We start from the raw sequence: 26,769 nt of genomic DNA on the forward strand, positions 1-26,769 counted from the left end.
GAGCAAGTCCTACAGTTAATTGGTTGAACTGGAGGCAGCTGTGCGGAAGCTGTTTACTTCTCTCCCAGCGCCATATTGTGGGAGAGCAGATGCATAGAATAAGTCCTAATTCGAGTAACTTAGTCTAGTCCGGATTGCTCCCCACAATCTACCTCAAATGTAGGCTACCGTGTGATAATTTGGAAAGTAAATAGAGCAAACACAGCCACATAGTGTCATTTGTCTATTCAATAAATATTTTTGTTTACATCTTAAAACTAGTAACCTTATATAATGAATCACTTTAAAAACATTATTTGATTTAAAGATCCATGGTTCCTACAATGTTTGGACTTGTCTGTATTTATAGTAGACATAGCTCTATAATAATAAAAAACAGGTTTCCTTATACATGCTCACAAAATAATTCAAAATATACCCTGATATATAAGTATTAAACTGAGTGCCAGAAAAATCCAAGTATTTCAGGAGAAAAAATATGAAATAATTATTGCATCAAAACATAGACTAAGAAGAAAAAGTTAAGTTCAAATGTCCAGAATCCTTGTTTTGACTCTGCTATAGCTACTAATTTTTAGTGAGTCACTGAATTTCCTTGGCCTCATTTTATTCATTTATACAATGAAAACTTTCATTCATTTCTGAATTCTCTTCCCTTTCATGTATTCTATGAGATCTAAAATTATTTCACAGATTCATGATTTGAGTTCCATTCCTTAGGAAGGTTGTCTAAACAAAAAAACTTTACCACATATTGATACTCAATATTTTGAGTGAAAAAAAAAAGCCTCTTGAAAATGCTATTGTTTGTTTCGTTCAAATGCCTCTGCTGATCTTGTATTTTTTGAAAGAATACAGTGACATTTTAACTGACTTCACTGATTGCATACCTCTTTTTAATTTAATAAATATATTGATTTGAGTGCCATAAAGACAGAGAAGCAGAACAGACAAAGAGAGCTCCTATCTAGTTTACTCTCAAAACCTCCATGCCAAAGTCAAGATCCTGGAGCCAGGAAACCAATCCAGGAATCCAATTACCTCAGCCATCATCTGCTGCCACCTAGGAGCTGCATTACCAGGAAGCCAGAATTAGGAACTTGCTCACTGCCCTCGAATGATTGCTTCTTGAAAACTGAATACTCTCTATCCACCATGTGTCTACTTTTTTGTCTTTTTGTTCTGCGATGGATTTTGTGACACTCAAATTTAATTCAATTCAGCCAAGAAAAATGATATTTATCAAGTATTGAATTGTGTTATTCTACCAATACTATCTCAAATGCAAAAATGTCACACCATCTTGGCATCCTAAATGAAACAAGATATACTAGCATTTGCTGAAATCGCTCCTCAAGTAAATGATTCAGAAAAATGCATGAAAATGTGGAATGCAATGTGGAATGCTATATGTAATATAATCATGAATTTCCCTCTGTTTAATCAGCCCTATAGGCTTTGGAAAAATGCAAACTGACATTGGCTTATTCTTACTCACACCCATGAAAACTCCTTCCAGGCACAACACTTGATATTATTCATCATTGTGTTTATTTTGTAGACAGCTTATTTTTAAAATCACACACATAATGGTCTTTTGGAGGAAAAACCATGAAGTTTCAATCTAATCTGCATTCTTCCATTCTTGCTATTTTTTACCTACCTCTGCAACATAACATTTAAACAGTATCTTCAAACTAACCTAAGGAAGTTTTCAGTCCTGCAGCTACCTGCGACATGGAGTGACTGTCATCCCCAAATAAAATCTGTGAGTTGTGTGCACAGTGCTGTCATCATTAGCACTTGTCCCTTACTCCCTATGCTTTCATTGTCTTCCTAGCAACTTTGGAAGACAACAAAAATATTTTTTTTTCTTTAAAACACATGTTCCTTTTAAAGCCTACTAACTTCTGCTACTTTATAGCATCACAGGGCTTAATTTTGAAATTTCCATTTCAACAATCTCTTCATCTTCATGTTCTAATATTGAAATGTTGTTATGTTCTTTCAAGGGGTTCATGGTATCTTCCTTATTCTTCTTTCTTGAATTTCTGCACTTATTTTTAGGCATTTGAAGAGTTAATTTTTTGGTTTTTTCCTCTGATGGCTTTTATCTTAACTATGATGGTGGGGGGCTCGGTGGAATGACTACACTTTCAGTGATCACCAAGAGGTTTGTGCTGGGTGTGGCCAGCTCTGACAGTGCTCCAGGGTGGGGCGAGTATCCAAGGCATGGTATAGATCTTCTCTTGCTAATAGAAGAGGAGAATGGTCACCTCTGTTTGTGCGATCACCCCCTCACCTCCTCTTCTCTAAGCTCAGCAATGCCTGGGTATTAGTTCCCAGGGCGTTCAACACTCATCTGTGCCCCCATATGAACCACTCAAACGATATGCAGTGCTTGCTATGAGCACATTTCCTGCTGCAATGACCCACCCCACGCAACCAAGGAGCTCCAAGCAGTGGAGCCATACCCAGTGACTGCCCAGAGACCAAGCCACACCTGGCACCCCTTTGTGTAGCCACCGAGTCCCTGCAGTTTCAGCACACAAGGCTCCCAAAGTTGCTGGGTCCAGAGGGTCCACTCTGCCCTGCCAGCCTGTCCAGTCAACAGAGAGGCAGAAGTTCCCCAAGCCAGCTCCACCTAGGCGTCTTGAGTCCCACAGCCTGTGGTATGTTAGGCTGGGGTGTCTTACAGTCTTATGTGGGTGCCAGTTACCTGTCAGTCCTCCAAGTCAGGCTCAAAGAGATTGGAGTCTGAGGATTTTTCCCTCCACCAGAATCTCTGGCTCACCAGAGTAAACAAGAGCCACTGGCGGAATGTTGGCCTTTCCCCGGCACTGCCTCTAGTACTGCCAAGATGGCATCCTGTCTCAGCCAGTTGCTGTGTGCATTCACAAAGACTTCTAGAGCTGCTGCCCAAGCCCAAAATGGCCCCCCGCACCACCCCCCTTCTCAGCCAGGCAGTGGGCACTGTTGTGGGGAAGAGGGACTCAGATAAACATGTCCATTCTACTTCCACTAGGTCCAAAGGTAACCCCTAGCACCTAGGGCTCCAGTCTGGACTCTCACCTCGTTTTCCCTTGGGCTATATCAGCACAAGTTGCTGAAGTCTTGTCTCACCTCCATCTCTAAGCTGCTGCCTGCTCTGGCTCTTGGCTGCTGCAGTCATGTGTTGTGTCTGTGTTCAGGCTGCGAGTGAACACCTTCTGCAAAAGTCCACAGCATTCCTCTTCCTTTTGTAGAATTTCAGTGTGGCTTTCTCTCTAATTCTCACCTGAGCGTACACTCCCTATATTCCTTTTTGGTTTTTAAACTATGTATCCCTAGCCTAGTGTTGTGTCCGAATTTCCCAATCAATGCAAAAGCACAGGCCGGCACCGTGGCTCACTAGGCTAATCCTCCGCCTTGCGGCGCCAGCACACCGGGTTCTAGTCCCGGTCGGGGCGCCGGATTCTGTCCCGATTGCCCCTCTTCCAGGCCAGCTCTCTGCTGTGGCCAGGGAGTGCAGTGGAGGATGGCCCAAGTGCTTGGGCCCTGCACCCTATGGGAGACCAGGATAAGTACCTGGCTCCTGCCATTGGATCAGCGCGGTGCGCCCGCCGCAACAGCTATTGGAGGGTGAATCAACGGCAAAGGAAGACCTTTCTCTCTGTCTCTCTCTCTCTCACTGTCCACTCTGCCTGGCAAAAAATAAATTAAAAAAAAAAAAAAAAGTCCAGTCGCGGATGTAAAAGCAGAGGTTTATCTGTCACCAGCCGGCTGGGACTCCCTACCCACACACAGCCATTTAGCAGTACACAGGCAAAAGGCCCCCTCGTTTGCTTAAGAGAGGTTTTTATAGCCTCACACTTACAAGGGTGCAGGTCATCTCCTACGTAAGCTGCCTTCTTATTCTCTATATGGCAAGGTATTGGGACCTAACATGTTCATTGGTTTATTTAAACGTAAAGGCTATATATGTTATGTGGCGGGAAGGCCACACAAAGGAGATGGCACGGGGAGGCACTGGTGGGAAGCACTGGGCCATAAATCCCAGGGGAGTTGGTGGGGAGCAGGAGGTCATAAATCCCAGGGGAGCATAGCAGGCAAGCAAGCAGCCGGAGTACAGAAGCGGAGCCAGCATTTAGCAAGCTAGGGATGCCAACGCCTACACTATAGCACAGTACATCATTCCCTCTTCTGCCACCTTGGAATCTCATTTCAAACAGATATGTTAATTTTGGAAAGAAAGTAAAAAAAGCAGGGACAGAAGTTTTTTTTTTTTTTTTAATTTTTCTTTATTTGAAAGAGAGAAAGAGAGAGAGAGAGAGGTCTTCCATTCGCCTGTTCTCTCCCTGCATGCCTACAGCATCCAGGACTAAGCCAGACTGAAGTCAGGAGCACACAGCTCAGTCCAGGTCTCCATATTGCTGGCAGAGACCCAGTTCCTTACGTCACCATCACCACTGCTGCCTCCCAGGATGCACATTATTAGGAAGCCTGAGTCAGGAGAAAGGGCAAGACTGAAACCCAGTCTTACTCACTGTGCCACGATCTGCCTTAGGGAGTCTTGTAGGTAAAACAACAACAAAATGATCTTTCACCAGCTGGTACTCATTTCATACAACAGTGAAATGAGCAATTTATAGAAGCTGAAAATAAAATATGTTAAGAACAGTTTTCCCTTAATTATGTGCCAGAAAATACAACTATGTATTTATAATCATCTTTTGATAAACTAAAAGGAACAAATATTTTCTATAAAAATCTCTCTGTATAAGCTCTTAGGATTATTTTTTATTTTTCTTTCATTCCCCAAATAACAAAAAGTGACCCAAATCTTTCTTCCACTCAACTGGTCTCAGATATTTGAACCAAACTCATATCTTTGACAGAAAATTATGAATAAGTTTGTATACATTTAAAATGGTTTTGCTTCAAATACAAAAATTAATGTGGTGACATTGATTATTGTAAATTCACAGAACTTTATGCAATAATAATGCAACTAAGTATTTCCCACAAATTTGGAATATAATAAAATTATAATTACATATGCTATGTCATAGCTAAATGCTGAACACAATGAGGGTATAACAATTTTAAAACTGTGTTAATTAAGACTTCTGATCCCAAATCTAATAGGATTCCTCCTTGATCTGAAGTTTAATATATGAAAAGCTGTTTGCTTAGTCTGAAAAATGTGTAATGCAAGAAATCTATACATTTCTATTTAATCACAAAACAACTTTTCTTTTATAGGCTTTTGTAAAAAAATATTCATAAACATGAGGCAAGCCTTTGGTGGAGCAGTTAAAACTCCAGTGGAGATAGCTTCATTGCCTATTAGAGAGCCTGAGTTCGAGTTTCAGCTTCCTGCTAATGCACATCTTGGGAGGCAATGGTGGTGATTTTTTTTTTTTTTTGACAGGCAGAGTGGACAGTGAGAGAGAGAGAGGCAGAGAGAAAGGTCTTCCTTTGCCGTTGGTTCACCCTCCAATGGCCGCCACGGCCGGCGCACTGCAGCCGGCATCCTGCGCTGATCCGATGGCAGGAGCCAGGTACTTATCCTGGTCTTCCATGAGGTGCAGGGCCCAAGGACTTGGGCCATCCTCCACTGCACTCCCTGGCCACAGCAGAGAGCTGGCCTGGAAGAGGGGCAATCGGGACAGAATCCAGCGCCCCGACTGGGACTAGAACCCGGTGTGCTAGCGCCGCAAGGCGGAGGATTAGCCTAGTGAGCCACGGCGCAGGCAATGGTGGTGATTTAAGTAGCTGTGTCTCCAGCACCCATATGGGAGATCTGGATTGAATTCCCAGATACAGGCTTCAGCCTGGTCCACCTTCCCTTCTTGCACCCCTTTGCCCCTACTTCCAGTTTAAAATTTTTAAATTTAGAAATCAATCCATAAATGAAACAACAAAAGCCAAATTTAAGTATTTTTTCAATGTGAAAATTAACTCAAGTGGAGGTTTGCTCATATTAGTTTTCTATTTCTGTATTACAAATTACTTAGCTTGGCCGATGCCACAGCTCACTTGGCTAATCCTCCACCTGTGGTGCCGGCACCCCGGGTTCTAGTCCCGGTTGCTCCTCTTTCAGTCCAGCTCTCTGCTGTGGCTTGGGGAGGCAGTGGAGGATGGTCCAAGTGCTTGGGCCCTGCACCCGCATGGGAGACCAGGAGGAGGCACCGGGCTCCTGGCTTTGGATTGGCAAAGCAAGCTGGCCGTGGCAGCCGTTTTGGGGGTGAACCAATGGAAAAGGAATACCTTTCTCTCTCTCTCTCTCTCACTGTCCACTCTGCCTGTCAAAAAAATTACTTAGCTCGGAGTTTCTGTGTGCAGGCACAGTTTAACTGGATCTTCTGTAGAGGATTCTGTAAGTCTGTATTCAAGATGTCAGTCAGAGCTGCATTTCCTATTTCCTTCTGGAGGCTTAATTGGGAAAGAATTGACTTCCAAGCTATGATAGAGAGCCTTGAATTCTCACTGGCCAGCTTCAGCCCCTGGAGGTCATTTGCAGTTCCTTGTCAAGACATCTTCCTCAGTAGGAGTTCACACCATGGCCATTTACTTATTCAAGACGAACAGGGTAATGGGATAGATTGCTAGCAAGACAGTTTTATACAATGTATTCAATCATGAAATGACATCCTGTTGGCCACAGCCTATGCATCAGAGGGAGGGGATTATACAAGGCATGAAGATCAAAATACTAGAACCATTGGTGTTACCTAAAGGCCTGTCTGCTATTGCTATTAGCAAAATCTCATAGATTTCCATATTAATCAGGTTTATAAAATAAAAATTGCTATATGGAGAGATCATATGATATAATGCTGTCTCTCCATATTTTTTCTTTCAATTCATGCTAGTGACTCTATTGTTAAATGTAAGAGCTGACCTTACTTGTTTAGTCTCTTGATGATAGACAGTCTCAGATGATAGACAGTGGGTGGAGGAATACTTTCAGAGTACACTCATTTATGAGTGTGATAACCACCAATTTTTAGGATCTTCATGTTTCCCTCTAGCCCTACTCCCTTGGGAAGTTTCAACCTACACTGACTTTATCCTTGGCTATGTAACTTGCTTTGCCAAATTCACAGTAGCAAACATGTCATGAGCAGAGGCTTGAATGGTGATTAAGCATTGGAGCCTACTTTGTCCCCATACTTGAATCCTATAATCTCCATGGCAATATACCTGGACTAGCCCAAGAGGTGATAAGAGACTCAAAACCTACTGACTCCCATGGCCCCACTCAATAGTCAGTCAACCTGTTACAGCATATGTTCCCACCTGGCCAGGAGCTAACAACTGAGTGGTACAAGAGAAGGTCCAGGCTAGATCATCCTGAAACTTCTTGCTGAGCTCAATCCTAATTGATGAGCAACACAATTATGAACAACAACAAAAAAAAGTTGTTTAAAACCATTAGGTATTGTTTTCTATCAGTTATTTAATTAGATTCTTCCTAAGAAATTCAGAGGATTGTGAGGGGAAATGTCACTTGTTAGAACCGGAAAAGGTTGCAGGTAGCCCAAGAGCTGAGGAATAGCTCTGATTTTTGGTAAAATGTGCCAGTCCACAGCTTTCTGATCAACCTTGCACTGCTCTGTAATCTTCAGTTTCTCTTTCTCCATGGGGAAGATCTCACCATGGTCCCACTCAATAGCTTCCTCAGCCACTGGCAGAAGGGCTTTTTGCCATGGCTCAACAGCTCTTGAGGCCCATCTTCAATGGGATAATATCTAGGCATTTTACAAAGCTTACCCATCACGGTGCCATCATTGTTGTCACCACCAACTAGTTTTATGATAGTTTCAAGAACATTTTCCTTTTATTTAGGAGCTAAGTACTTCCTCTTATGCATGGCATTGATGTAATACCTAACAGATCAGGAGTTACTGTCCATTCCTCTCCCTAAGACAGGGCTTCAGCAGCAGTGGAGCTACCCCTTCTTGGGCTTTTTGTCTTTGAGGTTATTCTTTCTAACCTTGCCTTGTTGTCTGCCTTCTTGCCCGGAGGTGGCTTCTTAGTGTCCAGTTTCGGAGCTGGAGCTTTTTCACCCACCATCTTGCCAGATGGGGAAGATGTCTGTTAAGTGGCAACAGATAGTCAATAAGTATGCTTATCAATTATACCCAATATCCATGTATACATATATATGTACATGTATACATGTGTGTATAAAATCTAAAGTTCATATATATTACTAGATATCTGCTATATTTTAGAAGGAAGCTATAAATTGTTTTTGTATTTTAAAAAAAATTTTTCAAACATTTACTGGGGCTAGTGTTGTGGCAGTTATCAATGCCATTGCTTGGGAAACTGGCATCCCATATGGGCATCAGTTCTAGTTCAGGCTGCTCCACTTCTGATCCGGATCCTTGCTAATGCACCTGAGAAAGCAGTGGCAGATGGCCCAAGTACATGGGCCCTTGTACTCATATGGAGACCTAGATGAAGCTCCTGGCTCTTGCTTTTGGCCTAGCTCTGCCCTGAACCATGGTGGCCATTTGTGGAGAGTAAATAAGCAAATGGAAGATTCTCTCTCTCTCTCTTTCTCTCTCTCTCTCTCTCTCTCTCTCCTAACTGCCTTGCAAATAAATAAATCAATCTTTAAAAATATGCATTTATGAGAAAGGCAGAGAGACAGAGGGAGAGAGTAGAGACAGACAAGAAGGGATACATTCCATTATTTGGTTTTCTCTCTCCAAATGTGATAACACATGTGGCTGGGCCATGCCAAAGCCAGGAGTCCAAAATTCAATCCAAGTATCCCACGTGGGTGGCAGGGACCCCAGTACCTAGCCAGTTGCTACTGCCCCTCAGAGTGTGTATTAGCAGAAAGCTGGAATTGGAGGTAGAGTGAGACTGTAACCCAGACAGTCTGATATGGGATATGAGTGACCCACAAAGTAGTATAACCATTATACCAAGTGCCCAGCCCCTCTTTGTATATTTCTTAATTATAAATTCCTTCTTTTCTTTTTTAGCAACGTAACGACTGTTAAAAGTAAGCCCAGCAGATACCATTACTGAACAATGGAATATTTTGTACACATTTTAAAAATTAAACTATTTGCTCTTTTCCCCCAAGAAAAAGTTGCTATTTCTTGATCTCAGTGAGGAAGTTTGTAATCAATGAGTTCCAAAAAGAATTACATTACTTCAGCCATTTTTAGTAACCAGGACACTACAGCTGCATTTATACTGTATGAGAAAACAAAATTTAATTAGCTATATTGTAGAAGTGGACACAGATGGAGATATTAAAAAATGCGCACATCAAAGAAAGAAAACTTGCTGGGATGTTGTATTTATAAGAAAAGGAACAAATATCCATGTCTTTTCTCTGCCAGAAAGGAATTGCTAATTTTTTCTTTTACATTGGTTGACTAATAGCAGAGGTTTGTGGGACATTTTTGAAGCATGTTCTCAAAATAGAACAGATGATTTAGAACATTTACATATCATAGAAGCACCATTTTACACCAATCAAATAACTTTAGGGGTTAAATAAATTAACATTCTAAATTTAAAATCTTTAATTTTAATGTAATTGTTAGCTGTATCTCTCTGTGTATTCATCAATACAATATTTGGTTGAATAAGGAAAATGTAATTAATAGTCTATACGTTTAGATGCAAAGTGCATAAATATAATGACTATCACATGAACAGTTAAGAATAATATTTGTTTTCATAACACCTTCCAAATAAAGGAAAAAGTACTTAAAATATACTCTATTTTGCAATAATCATCAAATTCAAAATATTCTGTTCCTTAAGTACTCTTTGATATACTTTTACCTTCCTAGCTTGCTGCCACTAACCTAGCTCTGATCCTCTTAGCTCTTTTGCTTGGATTATTGCCTTGGCTTCTTAAATTATCTCCTTTCTTCAAACCTTGCTATTTTCTGACCTTTGGACATCACAGGTCAGCAATACATAATTAGCAGCACTTACTTATATACACTACTCTGTCTCTTCATCCCATGCTTATGTATGTGAATATCCTTTATATTTATTTACTTTATGGACATCTATCATCTTCAACAATTTAGCCTAGATATTTTTCCCAATTTCTCTCTTCATTTGTATCTTCTCTGTATTTTTATATTTGTACATTGCATTAATTTTTACTGTGATGTGTAGAGCTTTATTTCAATATTATTTTCATAATTTTATATCTTAAATATGTATCTATTGATATAGCCAATAAACAATGCAGAGTTACTTGGCTTTTTTTTTTTTTGTATTTGTCAGTGATCAGAGACTGTAGATTCCTTGAGAAAAACTTTGTTTTACTTATCATTTTTCTTAGTCACTAGCACTTAAAACATTCTCTGGCAATAAGAAAATACTAAAGAAATATTTGTTAGATGGTTTCTGGTGGAAGAACAAACAAAAAACCTGGCTATACAATCTGAATACTTTGAAGTTTATGTAAGCAGAATGTTTTCAAGGAAGAAACAACATGAAGTGAACAAGTAGCAAAGATTCATCTGAAAACATGACCTAAGCATGATACACACCCTAAGGAATGCAATTCTCATGAGTAAAAGAATTTTTTTAAAGATTTATTTATTTATTTGAAAGTCAGAGTTACACAGAGAGAGGAGAGGCAGAGAGAGAAAGAGAGAGAGAGAGGTCCTCCAACTGATGGTTAACTCCCCAGATGGCTGCAATGGCCGGAGCTGTGCTGATCCAAAGCCAGGAGCCAGGAGCCAGGAGCTTCTTCCTGGTCTCCCCCATGGGTGCAGGGGCCCAAGCACTTAGGCCATCTTTTACTACTTTCCCAGGCCATAGCAGAGAGCTGGACAGGAAGTGGAGCAGCTGGGTCTTGAACCAGCGCCCATATGGGATGCGGGCGCTTCAGGCCAGGGTGTTAACCTACTGTGCCACAGCGCTGGCCCCATCCATGAGTGAAAGAATTTTTTAAGACATAAAATAAAGTTCAACCTATCTTTGTCACTGGTTTTAAAGCCTAGTGATGGTAACATATCTAGATATAGTTTCAGCGTAGACATTAACTTATTCCATATCAGAGTGCCTGGGTTGAGTCCTGGATATGATTCAGATTCCAGCTTCCTGTTAGTGCACAACCTGGGAAGCCGCAGAATGTGGTCCGAACACTTGGATTGCTGCTTCACCTGTGGGAAACCTGAATTGAGCTGCAAGCTGCCTGCTTCAGTCTGCCCCAGCTGAGCACTGAGGGCATTTGGGAGTGAACCAGCAGACAGCGAATCTCTCTCTCTTTTTCTCTCTCTCTCTTATCCCCTTACATATATACATACATAAATTTAGTATCTTTCAGTCCAATATTTCCTTTTTTAAATTAATGAAGTAAGAAGAAATTCATGTGTAATTTACCTATTCTTACTAGCTTTAAATTTTTGTTATATCCTTTCTAGAATGTTACATAAAAATCAAATTATTCCACTTAGGATTCTGAAAGGTGTTGAGTAGGAAGAAATAGGAATCTGTTTTCCAAGTTCTACAAGCATTGCACCGGCAGATTCTTTCTGAAGTAGCTATTTGGAACTCTTAAGTCTATTAAAAAGCTTGCAAATTCCATAGAAAGATTTAGTAAATTATGGTTAATTTTGAGCAGTTTAAACTCATCATAGTTGCAATTGTTTACCCTTTACCCCCAGCTCCATGTTATCTGTTCCTGGAGTAGCTTTTAGGAGTCAGGGTGTACAAGAGCTTTCCCTATCCTCAAAATACCATGAACGTATGCTCTCATTACTAATGGCTGCTTCTCATCACAGAGATGAAGACAACGAGTCACATCTATGGCTATAAGACCCTCTCCTCGGGTTGAACAGACTTCCAGAAGATTGAAATCAGTGACACCCTCTCTTCCTTTTTCTTGTTTTAAGAGCCAGACATTAAAGACTAGTACCTTCAAAAGTAATCTCATATAAAAGGGAAATTAGAAAGTCAATGCACACACACAAAGAAAAGTGAAAGTTCAGAAAAGATCTGAAAAAGATATTGAGTTCACACCCCAGACTTATCCTCAGCATATGGACAGAGAAGATCAATCAATAAACAAAAAACAACAGCAAAACCAAAGTATTGATGGTGAATATGGGGGAGGATCTAATAACCAGAGATAGTCATATTTGATTCAGAATTCCAGTTTTCAACAAAACAAGATCTCAAAGCATAGAGAGGAATAGGAATTTATGGTCCACTCAAAGAAAAAAAAATATTCACCAAAAGAAATCCCTAAAATAAGATTTTATGGCAAATATATTAGATTTTTAAAAACATTATTGTAAATGATTCTCAAAGAACTAAATGAAAAGATAGAGAAAATCAAAAAAACAATTTACAAACAAAATTTGATTATTGATAGAGAAGCAGAAAATCTAAAAAGAAACCAAGTGAAATTCTGTAGCTGTACATTTCAGTAATTAAAATGAAAAATTCGCCGGCGCCACGGGTCACTAGGCTAATCCTCCGCCTTGCAGCGCCGGCACACCGGATTCTAGTCCCCACCGAGGCACCGGATTCTGTCCCAGTTGCCCCTCTTCCAGGCCAGCTCTCTGCTGTGGCCAGGGAGTGCAGTGGAGGATGGCCCAAGTCCTTGGGCCCTGCACCCCATGGGAGACCAGGATAAGGACCTGGCTCCTGCCATCGGATCAGCGCGGTGCGCCGGCTGCAGTGCGCCAGCCGCGGCGGCCATTGGAGGGTGAACCAATGGCAAAGGAAGACCTTACTCTCTCTGTCTCTCTCTCTCACTGTCCACTCTGCCTGTCAAAAAAAAAAAAAAAAAAAAAAAAAAGAAAGAAAGAAAGAAAAACTCATCAGAGAGGATTCAAAATCATATATGAGCAGACTGAGGAGTCAGCATTTGATGGAAATAATCAAGTCTGAAGAACACTGAAGAAAGAACATTGAAGAAAAGTGAACAGACTAAGGACCTATATTTTAAATTAATGAATCTTATGTGAGTTATATCTCAATGTAGCTATTTTAATTAATTGAGCAACTTCAAATCCAGATCAATATTATACCATAAGAATTTCAAGAACTCAATTAATATTATACTTTTTAAAAATTAAGGATGATACACTGAAAAGCCCATGAGAGTATTTCAGGCATGAAAATCCAAAACACTGTGGCAAAAAATGTCCTACATGAAGGACCCCAGCAGAAAGGAGTGGTCATCAAAGAAAGAGGGACCTTTCTCTGAAGGGAAGAGAGCTTCCACTTTGCTTATGGCCTTGTCTAAATACTGATGAATTTTGTGGATGCAAAAGGCTTCCATACCCTAGGCAGCTCATGACAAGAGCGTTGGTGATCACTGACATCATACATAGTGTTAATTATTAAATTAACAACAGGAGTCACTGTGCAGTAACTTCCCGTCCAGGACCTCTGTATTCAAAGAGTTGTATTATAATTATGTCTAAGTGCTTGCAAAACATATATCATTCTTGGGTGCTTCTTTAAAGTTAATTAAGTTTCTAAAAAAATAAAAAGAAGTGGAATTAGGCGGCTCACTAGGCTAATCCGGCGCCACAAGGCGCCGGCACACCGGGTTCTAGTCTCAGTCGGGGCGCCGGATTCTGTCCCGGTTGCCCCTCTTCCAGGCCAGCTCTCTGCTGTGGCCAGGGAGTGCAGTGGAGGATGGCCCAAGTCCTTGGGCCCTGCACCTCATGGGAGACCAGGATAAGTACCTGGCTCCTGCCATTGGATCAGCGCGGTGCGCCGGCCGCAGCGCGCTGGCCGCAGCGGCCATTGGAGGGTGAACCAAAGGCAAAAGGAAGACCTTTCTCTCTGTCTCTCTCTCTCACTGTCCACTCTGCCTGTCAAAAATTAAAAAAAAAAAAAAAGTGGAATTAACTTCAAGATGCAATGACTCTGAAAAGCCCTTGTCTACTGTTGAGGAACGGTTTTGTTGTTTGTTTTTTTTTTTTTTCACTTTATTGTGCAAATTTTTGAACTCTTAGTAAAAAGTTGGTCTTTTGTTTATAACGTTAATAAAAAATGGATCTTAGTGGAGAATGGTATGGGGAATGGGAAAGGGAGTAGGAGGAGGGTTGGGAGCGTGGGTGTTAAGGCAGGTATGATGGGAAGAATCACTATATTCCTAAAGTTGTACTATGAAATGCATGAAGTTTGTATTCCTTAAATACAAGGTTTCTTTGGGGAAAAAAAAAGATGATACACAATGAGATATTTTTCAGCCACAAAAAGAATGAAATCCTGTTATTTGTTTCCATATGGATATAACTAATATAATAATATTCTAATATTATAATATATTTGAATAATAATCTAATAATAATAGGCAGAGAAAGCCTAATATCCACATGATTTCACTCATTTATAAGAGCTAAAGTAGTTGATTTTGTAGAAGAAAAAAAAGAAGTGATCAATAAAGACTAAGAAGGCTAGGGAGAAAGCAGAGAGAAATTAGACAATAGGCAGTAAAATGCATTGATAGGAGGAATTAGTTTTAGTGTTCTATAGCATACTAGGATTACTATAGTCTACAGCAGATCATATATTTCAAAATAACTAGGAGAGTTCAAAGGGTCCCAACACATGGAAATGATAAATGTTTGAGAAGATAGAAATTCTGATTACCATGCTTTGATCATCATACATTATGTTCATGTATTAAATTATTGTATGGTACCCCATAAATTTACAAACATTATATGTCATTTAAAAATATAATGTTTCCTAATATCCTAAAATAACAATAATAACACAAACTGCACATTTAGAATGAAGGACATTGCAATTCTGATCATGAAAATACATGGAAGGATGATCTGAATGAGGCTGGATGCCTTAATCCAGAAATGACATGAGAGTGACATGGAGGCTTGTTCTGCCATTGTGTGATTCAGTTATATTCTAACTTCTATAAAAATAAACTCATTGCTTATAATCACAATATACAATATAATTATCACTCCAAGGATCAATAAAATGTTTTCAATATTTCAACATTAAAATGAAAATGAAAGTTTATATATTTTAAAAATTAAATTCATAAAATTATAATTTCTTAAATGAGAAATTCTTATCTACATATGATTTTATATAATCTTAGAAAATGTATTTATAGCTAATGGCTACATTAAGTATTTCTATGAGAAAATAGTAGCAAGAAACATAAAAATCAAAATCCTTTGAAAATTTCCTACTCCATTATATTTTAAGCATGAAGAGCTACCTTGGCATACTGAAAAGAAATAGAATAAAGATAACAGAATTTTGATTCCAATTCTATCACTAAAATTCATTGTCTTTTTCCCTATCTTTAAAGTTGAAATAACAGGTTTTGCATGTCTTACAAGACTAATTAGTGAGAATGAAGTTGGAGGAAGGTATCAGTTATGTATAGTTTTTCAAAGTATGACATTTATGTGGGAAAGAGTTTGCCAAAAATGGCATTCATGATCAACAATTCTTTAAACTGCATCATACAAAAATGTGAAGCAGGGTTTTTAAGTAGCTATGCGCATCAGCATTTCATATGTATTGGATTTACTTGCAGTATGAATGATAAATATTCATTTTAAAACTTGGTGCTAAAATATCAGTTTAAGAATTTTTATGTATGGCTTAAAATTTTCAAACGCCATTGAAATAAATCCCTGAATAGTCTTGAGTAGTTTATCTGAGCTCTCAAGTATGAAGTTGAAGGATGCTTAGGACAAACAGAATTGTATTATATCAGAAAGTTTTATTTGATTTTTAAATTTTGATGATGGCTCTTTAAGCTTCTCAAAGATATTCTAGAAGACACTATAATTCACTATTAAGATTCTGTGACTCTATTTAGAAATACATTTGTTAAAGTGAATTACATTGTGCTTTGTGCTCTATATTACCTTTCTGAAATTTTCTTTATGAAATAAAGTTTCTGAGCTATTTTGTTACTCCTTTCCTACAAGTTAATGAGACATGGAGTTTTTTCATATGTATATAATTCCACATACACTATTAAAAAGACAGTGATAGAATTTGTATTATCACAAAAAACTTTTAAAAAATTGTGGTTCTAAGCTCTTTTTAGCAAGTATATTACAATGAGAGTCTTCACCAAAAAGCCATATATTGTGTTTATTCATACACTTTGGAATATTATCTTAAAATTTGTACTATGCTTTGTTTTTCTTGATTTCATTCTGAGAATCTATGTCATGCTGAAAATATCAAATATTAAAAATATATAAGTGTACTACAGGAAGTTCATTGGAAAATGAAAATAAAGATAAATTTATCTTGGTGCAAAAAAAGTTTGAAATACACTAATTGATTTTCATCATTCACATTTCCTATGAACTTACTGAAGACCCCCATATACAAGGACTTCAATTTTTACATATGTTAAATTTATATATATATATATTTAAAGATTTTATTTATTTATTAGAGAGCCAACATTACAGAGAGAGGAGTCAGAAAGAAAGGTCTTTCATCCACTGGCTCACTCCCCAAATGGCTGCAATAGCCAGAGCTGCGCCGATCCAAAACCAGGAGCTAGGAGCTTCCTCTGGGTCTCCCACACAAGTGCAGCAGCCCAAGAACTTGGGCCATCTTCCACTGCTTTTCCAGGCACATTAGCAGAGAGCTGGATCAGAAGAGGAGCAGCTGAACTTGAACCGGCACCCATATGGGATGCAGGTGCCGCGAGTGAAGGCTTAGCCTATTATGCCACGGCACTGGTATCCTATATTTATATTTTGATTCCATTTTTTTCCAGAATATTTTGAAGTACTGTTGTATATATGCCTCCTATATATCTAACTATACTACCTAGAAAACTTGAATCTACTTTTAACTTGAGAAGATTTCGTTTAAATAATATTTTGGAGGATTTGAACAAGGCTTGGTCTTTCAGGTGGTTATCAGGTATAAAAATGGTATTTCCTACATTTTTGGTTATTGTTTACTATTTCTTAAAGCAGTATAGAAATATAGAAGATTGTGCAAAACATATACATTTCAGAAATTACCACAAAGCAAATACCTGGTTACCACTACTCAGATCAAGAATTGAAACATTGCCAGAATTCACAAGATTCTGGAACTCTTAGACTTTAACTCTTCCCCTGCAAAAATATAACTACTATCTTAACATTTAATACTATAGCATTTTATCTTTTATTGAGCTTTATATAAATGGCATAATATTATTTTTGAATGACTTTTTGCTCAATTTATTTATATTTGTGAGATTCTTTAATGTTGTTGCAGGTAACTGTAAATCATTCATCCCCTTTTCTGTAGTTTAATGCTTGACTGTATCATGATTTATTTTTCCATTCTGTGATTGATGGACATTAGAGTTGTTCCCATGTTTTAAAAAATATGTTTATTTATTTATTGTCATCCACTTGTAAGAGCAATGGGGAGGGAGGGAGGGAAAGAGGGAGAGAGAGAAAAAATCTTCCACTTGCTGGTTTACCCACCAAACGCACACACAGCCACCACTGGGCTAGGCTGAAGCCAGAAGTCAGGAACATTTTCTAGGTCTCCTATATGGGTGGCAGGAGCCCAATCTCTTGGGTCACGTTCCTCTGCTTTTCTCAGGCAGGGAGCTGGATTGGAAGTGGAGCAGCTGGGGTATGAACAGGCACCCGTATGGGAAGCTGGCCTCACAGGCAGTAGCTTTACCCACTATGCCATAATACCAGTCCCTTATTTTCACTTTAACCCAATTTTTTCCTTTATTGTTAGCACATTTTAAATTTTGGACTTTATAAGATTATCCTTTATCCCAAGGCGTGAAGATATTCTGCTATATCATCTTCTAGCAGTTTTATCTTAAATAATAAATGAAATAGTATGCATTTATCTATATAATCTTCTTGTCATTTCATCACTCACTGTTTCTATGTCACTTTAATTATTTAATTCCTGCTCCATTCTTTGAACTTAGTTTACTATTATTTTTATAACTTCTAAAAATGAATGCATAGTAGTACATTTGAAAATTGGCTCCTTATTTATATGTGAGTTATTATGAACAATTTCTAGAACATATCTTCCTAAGTCCATAAAATTTTACATAGAACTTATAAATGATAATTTTATTCACAAATACCCTAGCATTTGCAATACCATGCTTTCTTCAGTAAATTATATAATTCTAAAAAAGTTCTCTTTTTTTATGAATGACAGAATTTCTTTCATTTTTTAAAATGTTAGCTCAAAAAGTCTTTATAATATAAATCTAATACTACCATGTTTTAAGCCTGAAATAATATTTCATTTATCCTATATTCTCTCTGTGTTAAATATGTGGACTTCTTTTAAGGTGTACCATGAAACCATTTTGCTAATGATGACATAAATCATTCCAAAGACTCTAGTAAAGCCCAGGCCTTAAGAGACTTTAGGAAATGAACACAAACAAACAAACAAACAAACCAAAAGTATTTACCTTTTCAACAACCATGATCACATGGTTTCATTCTGTCTGTAAAATTGTTGACAAAACCATACATTTACATGTTTCAATGAATATGAGGTGTTCAAAATTTTCCTGGATGTCTTCTCCAAAGTATTTTATATTATCTTTAATTTCTTGGCCTCTGGCCTTTGATATTCTTATAAAATTTCTAATGTTGAATGCCAATAAACATACTCTGAATTTATTTTTATGTTTCGCCTCTGACAAAGACCAAATTACATGACCTCCAGCATTTAACCAAGTGAATTATAATTCTGCACATGTATTGATTTCTCATATTTGCCTAAACATATGAGTACCTTTATTATACTACATTCTTCAAAGTTTAAAGAATTTCCTTTAGCTTTTCTCATGACTGGGATCTCAAAACAGACTCAGTATTTATCTAAAAATATCTTTATGGGGCAGGCATATGGCCCGGCATTTAACATGCTGGTTTAGGTGTCCACTTCTCATGCACTCATCCCTGGGAATCATGACCCCCTCTGGTGTGTAGCTCAGGCTTCCAATGAATGCAGACCCTGAAAGGAAGCAATGATGGCTCAAATAATCAAGTTCTTTCAACCCGTGTGATAGGCCTAGATTGAGTTCTCAGCTCTGGCTTTGACCAGACCATTGCACATATTTGGGGAGTGAACCAGCAGATGAGGGCTTTTTCTCTCTTTGTCTCTCAAATAAACAAAAAAAAAAATTGATATTATTACTTCATTTTTGACGGATATTTTTTCTGCATGCATATTTATAGGTTAGAAAATTTCCTTTTTCACTAGTTCTTTAAAATATTAATTTTTTTTGGTCCCTGAAAAAAAGGGACTTATTTTTCAACAGAAGTTTAATTCCTATCATTGTTTCTGTTGCATTATGTAGAGAATGAAATAAATCACCTTTATCAAAGTATTCCTCAAAAAAGAACGCTCCTTCTTCCATGGCTCACTAGTTTTGAGAAATTATTTTCTCTAATTCATAGTTAAGCTTCACTTATTTTGAAAATATTTTGGTTTTGCTTTCTTTCTCTTAATTTGAAAAGCAGAGAGACAGAGATCTTCCATCCAGTGGTCCCTCCGCAAATACCTCTAAAATCTGGGGTTTGGCCACACCAAACCCAAGACCCTGGGACACATCTCATGTGGGTGGCAAGCTTAGTTAAGTAATCACCTACTGCCTGCCAGCATGTGCATTAGTAGGAAGCTAGATTAGAAGCAGAGGTGTGACTTGAATTCAGGTTGATATGAGATACAGGCATGCTAACAGCTGTGACAAATGCCCAGGCTTATAAACTTTAAACTTTTGTTTACAATTCAGGCTTTCCTTGTAGCTTTCTTTAAACTACACCTTACAATAAATTCACTTGAATGCTGTATTCAAGTGTTTTAAAAAGTAGAATCAGGCCTTTTTATCAAGATAATGGAATCTGTTCAATCAAGAAATCTTGGAGATTGATGCATGCTTTATAAGTTAGCCATCATTGTTTGAAGCTTAGGTGATCCCATTGTGTTTTAATCCTGCCCTGGTTATTTGAGTCACTGAGGTTATCTCTTACACAAATCTTTTTTTTTTTTTTTTATACTTCTCTCATGCAGTGTTTTCAGATAGCCTGTTTTGAACTCACTTACTCTTCCTTTGTTTTAAACTATTATTTTATTAATAATGTCTATCATACTTTTTATTTGGCTTAGCTTACTCTTTGAAACAATTCTCTTTGTTATTACTTCCTTCTGTCTCTGAAGTTTCTTGCTAGAATATTAAATTATTTCTCTGCGTCCTCCTGGAGCTTGTTGGGTTTCCTTAAAACAGCTATTTTGACTGCTTTTCAGCATAGAAAAGTTCCACTTCCTAAGTGGTTGGTTTCTGGGCCCTTACTTTTTCTTTAGCTGAGCTCAAGCTTTCCTGAAAATTTTTATTTTATTAGTGTATGACATAATCTGTGAATTGAAAGATCAGCTATGTGGGCCATAACTGTGGCACAGCGGGTTAACACCCTGGCCTGAGGCACTGGCATCCCATGTGGATGCGGGTTCGAGGTCTGGCTGCCCCACTTCCGATCCAGCTCTCTGCTATGGCCTGGGAAAGCAGTAGAAGATGGCCCAAGTCCTTGGACCCCTGCACACGCATGGGAGACCCAGAAAAAGCTCTTTGCTACTGGCTTCGAATCGGCACAGCTCCAGCCATTGCAGTCAATAAGGAAGGAAGGAAGGAAGGAAAAGATCAGCTATAGTAATCTGGCTTCATTTGTGTCTGTCCTGGGAATTCTAAGCACTTTGCCTATTTTCTCTGATCCTATACATCTCCCACTTCATCACCAGAAGGTGCCCTAAGTCAAGGTTTGCTGCAAATCCAGTGTTGGTGTGTTTTCAATGCTTCAATTCTAGAAAACGCCCCAATCTCAGAATCATCGCAAACCTGCAGTTGATGTGTTGATCAGAATGAATTAGGAAAATATTTTAAAATGATCACTCTGTTCCAAAAGTCTCCTCCTATGAATGCAATAGGTCTCAATGCCTAGTCCTTTACCAATACCACATTACTCGATCAGGATGGATATGATTGAAGCTCTCTCTGTGGCTGAGGTGTACTTCCAGCCCAAGGCTGTTGCTACCAGCCACCAGTGATGCTTTCTGCAATTTAAAGATGCTCATCTGGGGTCATGGGAATCTACCTGGCACTGGAGCAGGCCCAGAGGCTCCTTCCACAGACACTGGCCTACAGACAAAGACTGTTATGATATATCCACAGCTGGGTTTTTCTAGTGCAGCATCAACTCCTAAATCACAGTTCCAATAGCTTGCTGGATCATACCTGGGTTTCTGTCACTCATTCTTGCACAATCTTGGGGTGCCATGCAAAGCCCTTGTGGGCTGGCAGTGATACCTACCGAAACAAGTTCATCCCATCATGGTACAGGCCTCCACCTGATGCTAGGGCAAATCTAGAAGTTCCACATACAGATACTGACCTAGGAATATGAACCATTAAGGTCTGTCAGCTGTTGAATTTTACCAACTTGTCACTGAATCCCCAAACACAGAGCTGTGGTCCTCTGCTGTCTGCCCAAGGTTCACGGAGGGGTGATAAGGCAGCCTCTTTGCCACCCTGACTGCCTCTAAGCTGGATCACCCCTGGCCATCACTGTCACCATGCACTGTGCTAGACTCATTTGAAGGTGGTGGTTATCCATGCAATAATGAATCCACTTCTCCCAGATTGGGGGTCTCCACCTGATGCCGGAGCAAATATAGATGCTCCGTTGGTAAACACTGGCTTGAGGGTAGCAGTCTTTGGGCTTTCTTAGGTGATGAATCTCACAGCAGTGGGCCCTGTCCTAATCAGGGAGCTGTTGCCTAACGTCCCATGAATACTCTCCATGGTTTGGAGGGATTTTTCTACTCTTTTATTCTATCCAATCAGGTTTTAATAATTGATAAAGGAATATATTAAATGTACATGTGATTTATAAACTAGCCCATATCATTGATTGACTATAATCTCATTGACCTTAAGAATGAAAACTATTGATTAAACTGAGTGATCTATTTTTCTAATCTAATGTAAGAAAAGTTTCCCAAATATTAGCAAACCTTATTAAGAGAAAAATATGCTCATAACTCTCTAGAAATGGTGGTTTCCAGTGAAGAAATCTTTTTACTAAATAAATTTGTAGAAAAAATTTACAAACATATAGTAACCTGGGAATATTAGAAAATGTGTCAGGGAATTAAGAGTAAACTTCTATTTTCTCTTCAGTTATTTTTTGTAGACTTAAGTGAGAAATACCAATGCATATACGAAAATGAATTCCACGATTTCAATATAATCAGATTGAAGTTGATGCATATGACTAACATAGTTAATTAAGAGATGAAAAATGAGCCTTATTAAAAAAACTGGATTATTTTGAGACTAATTGTTTCTATTCAACTCCTTACTATTATCAATCTCAATTGCTTTTAGCAAAAAATCCTTGACATATATTTTTTAAAAAGTTATTTTAATTTATTATCCTTTGTCACTAGTTGACAACCATAGTTTTAAAATACTTTAAAATATCTCCAAATACCTCAAATGGTATAAGAAAACAAAAGCAATCCTAGATTGATAATACTTTAGAATTCATTCAGAAGTAGTTTAGGGAGACCATAATTGTGTTCCAAAAGCAGCATAAACTGCTACTTTCATTATTTTAAAGTTCTTTATTCTCTGAATTTTCCAATAAAAATTCGAAACTAATGTGTGAGAACTTAGAATATACTACATGTACTGTATAAATGTTTTTGTCATACAAATTGAATTACACATTAACCATTTTAATGACATTAAACATTTTAATGACTAAAATTAGAGAAAAATCAGAGTTTATGAATGATATATGATAATTCATCAAATTGTCAATATTAAGATCTGGTATCATTCATTTGTGAACAAATCTTCTTACATGTGTATAATTTAAGTATCTTAGGACATTTTATTTTCTACCACATGTGACTTACCATGTATGTCAAAATATGATTGATCAACATGCCAGCAATAAGTGAATAAAAATGTGACAGCCAGAAGTCTGTTGCAGAGATTTTTTACCACAATTAATACGCTATTATTTAACAAATGCAAATAAATGCTTTATATTTTTCTCTTGCCTTCATCTATTTACTCATTCACAGCATTAGTTAGTGGATTTCAGTGTCACAGAGATCATATTAGTTTCATTTATTTAATTTTCAGATTATATTTCTATTAATATTAATGTGAATAAACTGCCATTATAAATTACTATTGAAACAGGTAACCTGTTGTGACACTTGTTCCAATCATCAAAATATTCTCTGGTAAAACATTTGGAAATAGTTATGTAGTAATCTGTTTGTAATTTAGATTAAACCATACATTATGTTAAATACAAAATAAAATACTGGCAACAATTTCCAAGGAAAGCTACGGAGCTATAACTTTGGAAACAGGCAAAAAAAAAAAAAGAATGAATATATATTCAAAAACTCAGAACTTATCAATCGTCAAATTCTTTTTAACCAAATGAGGAAATAAAGATCACAAAGGGTAAAATAACTTGACCAAAATCACCCAATCATGCAGTTAGTGAATTATTCTTAAAATGCTGTAAATTGGTTCCTATATCTTAAATCATGTGTTCTTTCTACCAGAAAATTGAGTTGATCCCTAAACTGAGTAATGTCAAATAATATGCATTTATACAGAAAGGGAGTGAATAGCCGTTAGTTTTTCTGCTAATTGCAAATACCCTAGAAAAGCTGAACATTAATGAATTATTCATCAAACCACAGAGTTGTGGTTATGACATGTGTGAATCTGAATTAAGTGGCATGGACAACACAAAGAGCCTGCCTTGCCCACAGTGTCCTTCACATGTTGCTACTCTGAAGTATAGTATATTAAAATCACAATTTACCAGTTCTCATAAATGTTGGGTCCAGTTGCTTGAGTCCTCTGCTATTTTCACTTGTGCTCCTTCATACTGCTACGTCCACACAGGGATTGGCTGAGGTTAAGTTCAGCTGTAATCTACAGGATGTCTGAGCCTTTTACATGGGTGTCTTATTTTACAGGAAACTAGATGTAGGCTGGGCTTCCTCCCATCTGCTCTGCCTTGTAAGAGAGTGCAAGATCTTCTTACCCTTTGGCTCAGACGTTGTACACCACATTTTCTGCCAAATTCTGTTTGTTAAAGCCAGATTCAAAGGGCTAAAGAAATAGAATCATTTCTTAATGGGAAGAAAAACAATGGCACATTGTACTGGGGTTTTCAAAACAGTACATATTTGTGTTAATTATATTCAAATTTCAGATGAATGAAAAATATGTTAATAAAACTGTATTTACAAATTGGATTTTATGAGATAAATTTTTCAATATGCATATACTTTGTAATTTCTCCTTTTTTTTTATTGGGAAAAGACTGTAAGACTTGCCTGTTATTTTTCTGTCTTACTTCTTTGGAACAGTCTTCTATATCCACTCATTTAAAAAGATTTATTTATTTGAAAGCATGATAGAGTGAAAAGAGACAGTGACACACACACACACACAGAGAGAGAGAGAGAGAGAGAGAGAGGAAGAGATAGCTTCCATCCTATGGTTCATTAACCAAGTAGCTGCAAAGGCTGGGGCTGGTCCAGGCCAAAGCCCGGACCCAGGACTCAGGAACTTCAACTAGATCTCCGACACGGGTGACGGTGGTCAAAATATTTGAGCCATCTTCTGCTGCTTTTCCAGGTGCATTAGCAGGGAGCTGGATTCGCAGTGGAACCAGTGCTCATGTGGGATGCCTGCATCACAGGCAGAGACTTAACCTTCTGTACCACAATGCCAGCTTCTAAATCCACATTTATTGAGAACCAATAATGTAAACTTGTAAACCTATTTTACAATATAAGTTAATATTATTGTATCACATTCTAAATGTATAAAATTAGACAAATTGGCAGAGAATTACTAGCCATTGTCAGTGCTACCTCTCTTTTCTAGGTTTTCTCTTCAACCAATACCTACAACGAATTAACACTTTTTTTCTAAATAAACATTACATGAACTCTGCATGTAAATGTGGCCACTGGTTAGAATAAATTTATTAAAAACCTATTTATTATAATTTCAATCAGTGAAACAATTGAAGATGATTACATAAACAAAAAACTTTGAAAACATAGATGATCAAAGGACAGTTGCTATTGCACATGAACCCAACATCTAACTTTGTTTTGTTTTTGTTGCACAGCATAGGTGAAATCCTGACTCAATTAGATAAGCAGCTATATATATAACTTGAAATTTCAAGATATTTTAATTAACTTTAAATATGTGATTGTTAAAAGTGTAATAGTAAAATGTGTGCTTCAAAGTGGAATCAGTGTTAAGATCGAAATGGTTGGCACTCCCTCCTAATATATTGAAAAATAATACAGAAACATACATAGGACATTTGTTTTAATGCACTGTTGAAAATGGTTATGTCCTGTCCTAGAGTGGTGACTCTGAGCCTTGAGTGGCAATCATTTGATCTGTACTCCTTGGCTGCAGCTAAATCAACCATTAGCCTAGTTTCAAAATCCATGTCAAATGGCTCTTTAATAGTCATCTAATGCTTCAATTTCAAATTCACCACCCATAAAACCAATCTTACAGAACAGGTCGATTGGCTCTCTACCCTCTGACATTTCTCCTATCTAGAATATTCAAATGTTCACCTATTAGCCAAAAATATTTTTGTGTATGTGGGTGTGAGCTGTTTATTTATATTTGCCAGCTACTTATTTAACATGAGTTTCACAACAGTTTCATCGCATATGGAAGGTTAAATTTTAAAGTCAAAATTGACCTTGAAAATTCTCTCATTGCCCATTACTGCTTCTGATCACATTTTATTCAAATATGTTCCAGATAAAATTATTTGCTTATATTGTGAATTCATTGTTTTTAATCTTATGTAGAACTGCAAGCAGAGAATAAATCTCAGTCCTATAACACGAACACTGATGAGGCATGAGGCCAACATAGCAGCTAAGGAAGCAGCAGTCTCCTACCTCCCACTTTGCACATACCCAGAGCTCATGACCCTGAGATGACTGCTCCACCCACGCCATTCGTATTATTTCACTGTCCTCCTAGCATACACACAGAGATTAATTCAGTAAATAAACCTGGAATTCAGTGTCACTATTACACCCTTTTCTCCATCTGTAATATAGCTAGTATGCTTTCTATCCAGTCTCTAACACCAAAAGCAGCATAAAACACAGCAAAAGTCCCTAGTAATTATTAAAGTACAATTAAAGAAAGAGTGAATCTGGGCCGGTGCCACGGCTCACTAGGCTAATCCTCCGCCTTGTGGCGCCGGCACACCTGGTTCTAGTCCCGGTCGGGGCGCCGGATTCTGTCCCGGTTGCCCCTCTTTCAGGCCAGCTCTCTGCTGTGGCCAGGGAGTGCAGTGGAGGATGGCCCAAGTGCTTGGGCCCTGCACCCCATGGGAGACCAGGATAAGTACCTGGCTCCTGCCATCAGATCAGCGTGGTGCGCCGGCCGCAGCGCGCGGGCCGTGGCAGCCATTGGAGGGTGAACCAGCAGAAAAAGGAAGACCTTTCTCTCTGTCTCTTCTCTCACTGTCCACTCTGCCTGTCAAAAAAAAAAAAAAAAAAAAAAGTGAATCTGACACATCAACAATCTGTCAAGAAACTTGTATGTTGATTTAAATAACACAGAAATTGACCTTCTGAAAATGAATTATGTAAGTAAACTCTTAAGTTAAAGAAGAAAATCATCCTTGTGACTTTAGTCAATTTCTTAAATACTACAGC

General features: G+C 38.0%; 1 long non-coding RNA gene across 3 annotated transcripts in view; it reads right to left on the reverse strand.

The window, feature by feature from the left end:
• LOC127492774 (uncharacterized) overlaps positions 1-24,036 on the reverse strand; it is a 94,228-nt gene extending 70,192 nt beyond the window's left edge. Inside the window, exons 1-2 of one of the 3 annotated variants that reach the window (XR_007922531.3) lie at positions 23,868-23,974; positions 7,982-8,082 (exon numbers count right to left, since the gene is read on the reverse strand). This is a non-coding gene — a long non-coding RNA (uncharacterized LOC127492774). Of the gene's footprint in view, positions 1-7,981; positions 8,083-23,867 lie in introns of all 3 variants that reach the window. The other 2 variants (XR_016220556.1, XR_007922529.3) reach the window with 2 other exon arrangements.
• Between the last annotated feature and the right edge of the window lie 2,733 nt (positions 24,037-26,769).

The sequence above is a fragment of the Oryctolagus cuniculus genome, chromosome 14 (genome assembly GCF_051225735.1).
Source record: "Oryctolagus cuniculus isolate XC-2025 breed Fujian yellow rabbit chromosome 14, ASM5122573v1, whole genome shotgun sequence".
NCBI lineage: Eukaryota > Metazoa > Chordata > Mammalia > Lagomorpha > Leporidae > Oryctolagus > Oryctolagus cuniculus.